A 6,477-nucleotide genomic window follows, 5' to 3' on the forward strand; every position below is an offset into this window, starting at 1 on the left:
ATTTTAAGACCAGAGGCCAAATCTAATGATTCTATAGTGATGTACATTTCACTTATGCTCTTAAACATAAAAAAACATATTTAAACCCATTATGGTCGTGTGACACGACTAAGAGCAAAGATGCTGTATACAATCTACAGATGAAAATGGTGAGACTTTATATTTTGTACATTTCATTGGATACTTAATTTTCAGAAGATTTGTGTTGGGTTATGTGTTGCTAAACATTAGACTGGAAAATTTCAGTTTCATAGCAAGAAGAAGGTACATCTGCATATTTGATTAAATGCTTTCCTTTTCATATAAAAATTTGATCCTCAATGGATACAACCTTAGCTTATGTTTTTGTCTTATTTTGCAGCCAGTATTAGCTTTAAATAATCTCAGGCACAGTTTGCTTTTATTATCCTTGTTTATTTTGACTTATTCATCACATTCAGATGTTTACAGTACATTCCTAACTTTGGGGTCATTATTAAGCTTAGAAGTGACATTAACCTTCCCAGAGAGAATTCTCGACACAGGAAGGCTGACAGCCTGATCCTCTAATATGAAATCACAGGTTTGAAAGGTGAGGAAATTGACCTTGAAATCTTCTTTTTGCCACCTACTGGACTCTGAGCAGTCAAAGTCATTCTGACTGAAGGGCAAGCTGGGCTATTTGCTCTCTGCCTTTTACTACACTTTTTTTGTGGCAGACCAAACCTTTATTAGAAGACTATTGAAAATTCCATAAGCCCAGCTGCCAGAAAGATTTCTTTGTGGTAGCATATAAGCACAGTAGTCTCTAGGCATGGAGAGTGCTTTCATAGCACAGCTCACATCTTCAGAACAAACATGTGTCAGAGTCGGGATTTGAACTCAAAGTTACTGACTCCCAGACTTGTGCTCAGACTGGCAGGTCCTGCTGCTACTCAGATGTTTGCTATTGTAGAACTGAGCTGAGCAGCAAAGAAAAAGCATAGCCTGTGAAATAGCATGGCTGTTTCACAGCTGCAAATATGTGGCCCAGGAACTTGATGCTTCCACCAATGATAAGCGAATAAAAAGAAAATCATCAGTTGTCATTTTAATAGATACATTGATGAAAGAGTGGAAATGTGGAAAGAATACAGTGGAATACTTACTCAAGCAGGTTTTCTCTTGACTTTCAAATGACAAGAGGGATTTTTCAGAAACCACAGTTGAGAACTTTAGATCCTGGAGTAGGAATATTCACTGGAGAGAAAGTGTGACCGTCTTTCAAGGGAGAGTTCTTGTGGGGTACTCTGTGGAAACGCCTTTGTTTCAATTATTCTTTCCAGCATGGATGGGTATTTGCAAAACGGGCAGAGGTTTTGTTTTTTTTCTGGGTCTGATTAATCTCTCTATCCACTGCAAGTATAACCAGGGATATGATTAGCTAAGAATGGGTCCCAGTTCAACCAATCCAAGTATAATGTGAGCTCTACATTATACTTGAAAACCATTTAGACAATTGTTGCTAACCCTACTCTCATCAAAACAGAAAGTTAATAAAAAAAAAGTTCTTCATGAGAGCATTTGAAAAAAACAATTACATTTCCTCCTCCCCCCAAAGCTTTCCATAATTAACTCTGCAAATTCAACAATTCCAGGTGTCCACCATGCCTTGTTAAAGGAGATAGGGTTTTTTACAGGATCACCTTCCTAGGATTCTGGAGACTTCTCGGAGGATGCTTAGGCATTATACAAATCTATGCTTCGGATAATTCTCCATTCCATTCAGGAGTCATGTCTTCTACAAATCTTCTGCAATTTCTGGGTGACAGATTTCCCTTAGGCTAATATGTTTTCCATATGTAGAGATATGGATACTTTCCATTAATGTCAGTGATCGCTGCAACTAAGTTAACTTTAAGTGAAAAGTTAGTAAACTATAAGAGGTAACAAGAAAAGTATTATTTACAGCTTATATATAATATGCATCTGAACACACAAGAACATATATTGAGTGTGTTAATATATACATACATACTTAATAGCTCTGCTACTTTAATTCTAGCTCCTTTGGGCATTCTTTCACCAGGTACTGACTCTGAGGGAATCTGTTAGTAATGTGGGTAGCCCTTTGAAGGGAAGATTACGGAGGAGCAGATGGGTACGTTTGGTTGGAAATGTGTGATTCTAACATGATTTGGCATATGTTGGGAAGATGCCACTTCTTTCTCTTTTAAAGAATGTTTATCTTAGAGAGAGAGAGAGAGAGAGAGAGAGTGTGCAAGAGGAGGGAAGGGGCAGAGAGAGAAGAAACAGAGGATTCGAAGTGGGTTCTGCGCTGAGAGCCAAATGCAGGGCTTGAACTCACGAACTGTGAGATCATGACCTGCGCCAAAGTCGGATGCTCAACTGACTGAGCCACCCAGGCGCTCCAGTAAGATGCCACTTAGAATCATGGTATATGTAGCTGGAATTCATCGTAGAGAGCTTGCAGTGCAAACATCCTGTCTGCAGGTGAGAGACTGAGGCTCAGAAAGCTAAGTGCCTTGTTTTAGAGCACTGAAGTGAGTTAGAAGCCTAGAGAGGCCTAGAAGCTAGAGAACCCCTAAGCCAAGGTTACGAATGCCTTGCCTTCTCTCTCTGAAAGGTATGGGCAAGTTAGGGAATTGTTAATTTGTTGTAAAATGGCACCATGAAGCAAATATGTTGGTGAATTGCATAAACCAGGGATACCTATAAAGAAAATCATAAAGTAGTATTTTCCCATGGCCTTTCATTCATTCTCCTTCCCTCTTTTCCTATTTCATCCCACCTCAGTGTGCAGGAGCTCATGCTCACTGTCAGATTCTGGTTCCATAAATACTCTGACTGGTGTCAGCTTCAGGCTCACCATTTTGGCTGTGTCCCAAGACTCATAACTTTCCTGTTACTCTTTTTTTATTTTTATTTTATTATTTATTTATTTTTATTTTTTTAATGTTTATTTATTTTTGAGAGAGAGAGAGAGACAGAGCATGAGTGGGGGAGGGGCAGAGAGCAAGGTAGACACAGAATCTGAAGCAGGCTCCAGGCTCTGAGCTGTCAGCACAGAGCCCGACGCGGGGCTAGAACTCACAAACCATGAGGTCATGACCTGAGCTGAAGCCGGTCACCCAACTGACTGAGCCACCCAGGCGTCCCAGTGTTACTCTTAATTCACAAGTACTGTCTTGTTGTTGTTGATATGGTTTTTTAAAAAGTTATTCAGGAATTCTATGATCTTCTTAGGATAGTGTGAAGATATTCTAGGTATAAAAGATAAGCAACCATTTACTGAATTACCTTCCAGTGGAAGGTGTAGGTGCGTGTGCATACACACGCACAAGCGTGCTGTATGCTTTTATGTGCATGTAATTCACCCAGAGATCAACTTAAAATGCGGGCTCTGATTCAGCAAGTCTGGGTGAAACCTGAGATTCTGCATTTCTACGTTGTTTTAGATGATGCTGCTGGTTCATTGGCCACACTCTGGGCAACAAGACAATTGCTATAATATTTAAAATATTTGCATTTTAATAGAGGACATTTAATATTTTAACCTATAAAGTGACTTAACATGGGAATTTCATGCAAGTGTGTTTTTGACAATCCTTGTATCACAACATACAGTCAGGTGGTTATTGCCTCTGCACGAGGTCCATTCTGTTAACCTTCACTGAGGTCTTTACATAAAAGAGAGCCCAGAAGGTTAAACAAATTATCCCTCACTGATCACAAGTTTCAGCTATCAGCAATTTCCTCTTCCCATTTATGTGTTCATAAATACATTAAGAGCTTCCCATGTACAAGATGCCAATTTTGTTTATCTGCCTTTAAAAGGAAAAGATACCTTTATTGACTATTCTTTATGTTTTAGTTGATAAAAGCAGTAGGTAGGTTTTCATTTTAATTTGGGAGGAAATTAGTTTTCTTCTTCCTGCTCCAGCCCCCATGGTGGTCCATTTCTTTCACATCTACTTTGTACTCTGTTTTTTTCTCTCCATAATTGCCTTCTCAAAACCAGTGAGAATTTGTCTTCCTCTCTAAATGGTATACAGTGTGCCTAGCAGTATGGCTCAATTTTGTTCCAGCATCCATTATGGTGACCTCATATATTTATATGTTCGGAGAAGTCTTGATGAATAAATATACACTTAAATGTTCATGGCATTTAATTGCCCTGGCTCTTTGAGGTAACCCGTCTCCATGCTGGTTTTCAGTGACATAAGGACGATACTTGTGGGTTTTGGTTTCCCTCTGTAGACTCTGGTGATGTAGTTATTCTCTATTCTTTATGTATTTGTGTATTTTTCAGTCAAATGGCAACACTATTTTTATAAATAATATCTCTAATCTTACCAGTCCTACCTGTGATTTTGCAAATATCCTCTTTGGGGCATGCCTAAAGTAGAATAATCTTATATACACGCGTTTCTCCATGTATCTTTGTGTCCTGAGGCAACTAGGAAAGATAAGTAGGTGGTTCAGATTAACAATTCTTTCAGTTGGTGTGGGAGCTGCTCAGTAAACGGAGATTATGCTCCGTTTATGCTTAAAACTTTCAGTGGCTGTTACGATGCTCTTACGATGAAGTTGAAAAAGCTTGAATGAAAGCTGGATCCCCCAGCCTCATTAAGCATGCCAGACTCCCTCAAGCGCTGTCTGTTTTAGCTTCGCCTCCTCCTTCTTTTAGTCCTCCTCTCTCACTCTTCTCACCACAGGGCCTTTGTGTGTGCAGTTCCACTGCCTGGAGGACTCTCCACCTATGCAGTCAAACCTCTGCTCTTTTACATCCCAGCTTCATTATCATTTCCTTAGAACTGACAATGGCCTTCCTATAATCTCTGTTATGTGAACTCAGAGTATCATGCACCCCTTCACGACACTTATCGGCATTTCACCTGTACATTTCTTTGTGGCTTGATTAATGTCTTTTACTGCTACCAAATTGTAAGCTCCATGAGGCCAGAAACCAGGATGGCCTTCTTTCCACCACATTTTCTCAAGTGCTTTGTGTAGTATCTGCCACACAGTAGATGTTCAGTAAGTACTTCAATAATTGATTTTTAAAAGTCTCCCACCATTTTCCCCCTTTCCTTTTACCTTTTATTTCTTTTCTTTTTTTAACCTCTTTCCTCCTTTTCCCCTCTGTTCTCTTTCTTTGTTTCTCTTTTCTTTCTTCTCTCCTCTTAATTTGTGAAGACTATTTTACTGCTGAATTCAAGATTCTGTGAATATTTCCTAATAACTAAAGGTCATAATAGCATGCTGCCATTTTACGTGAAATCAAAGATGGCCCCCTTCATAAGAGAAAATGACTATCACATCGTCCTTAAATGAGGACCTATATCAAGCACTGCAGCAAGGGTGTTTTTCCATTTCATTTCTTTTGTTCTGCTTGTGGCTTTGCTGAATCCATCCATCATTAACATTTATAATTTAGCACTGTCTTCTGGCAGAGGGTGATGCTATCTGTATTGCTGACAGATTTGTCTCAGTCTTGGTCTTGGGTCTTTCAGCTGTCTGGTTTCCCGAATTTTGCTTATCCAAGCATTTCATTTGTCACACTACCTGCCATTGTCACCACGTTTGTCTTTATCCTCAGTCATTAGTTTACTATGCTCTGTCTTAATTCCATTATAGGGCTTGTTCTTGCTATTTTTATTTGTCATGGTATCTATTTTGGTAACAGATGTAGTTGTCAGAACATCTCCTTTACTCCCATTACTGGTGTCACTTGTGCATTTGGTGTTAAGAGTTGGTCTTATGTGCTATTCTGGGTCTTTCTCTGTACACATGTTAGTTTACTTCATTATTTTAATTGTATCAGATCTTTTCTTCTCCTAGTGATATATAACTGTGGTTCATTTATTTCTTGCTGATTCTGAATGTTGTTGAGTTGCTTTGTCTTTAAGACAAGCATATTTAGGAGGCCAGATCAATGGAGCAATAGATGAGAATGGAAATTTATGAGTATTTGCTCTGAACATGTGTGCATTCAGTCAGAGGGCTGAGCTACAGTGTGTGCAGTTGATCATGTGAGGAGAGAATGTTTGTTTACTGGGGTTTTATTTTTACTATGGGCTCTTCATATCTGCATTAATAACATATTGTACAAGATGAGAGTTTTTCTTTTTGTACTATTTAAAGTTAGTACATTTTTATTGTAAACAAAATTTTAATTAAAAATATACTGCATCTTTCCTACTTTTGGGTGATGGATTAACAAAACAAAGGAAAACAAATTTATCCTAAAAGGAATTGATTGCTTGGAGGAAGATCTCACTAACCAGTGTTTAACCAAAAAGTACAAAATGAGGAGAAATATGGAGAAGTGCTGATAAATAAAAATAAATAGAATTTGTCTTGAGGATGGGTACAAATAGTATAAGCTTCTCAGATGTAACCACCTAACGTTTACAACTGATTCTCAAATGATTTAAAATAACAGAGATCAGGAACATGACAGGGATGTCCACTGTCACCACTGTTGTTTACCAT

This window comes from Panthera pardus, unplaced genomic scaffold (genome assembly GCF_024362965.1).
Source record: "Panthera pardus isolate Hobbes unplaced genomic scaffold, ASM2436296v1 HiC_scaffold_20, whole genome shotgun sequence".
Lineage (NCBI taxonomy): Eukaryota > Metazoa > Chordata > Mammalia > Carnivora > Felidae > Panthera > Panthera pardus.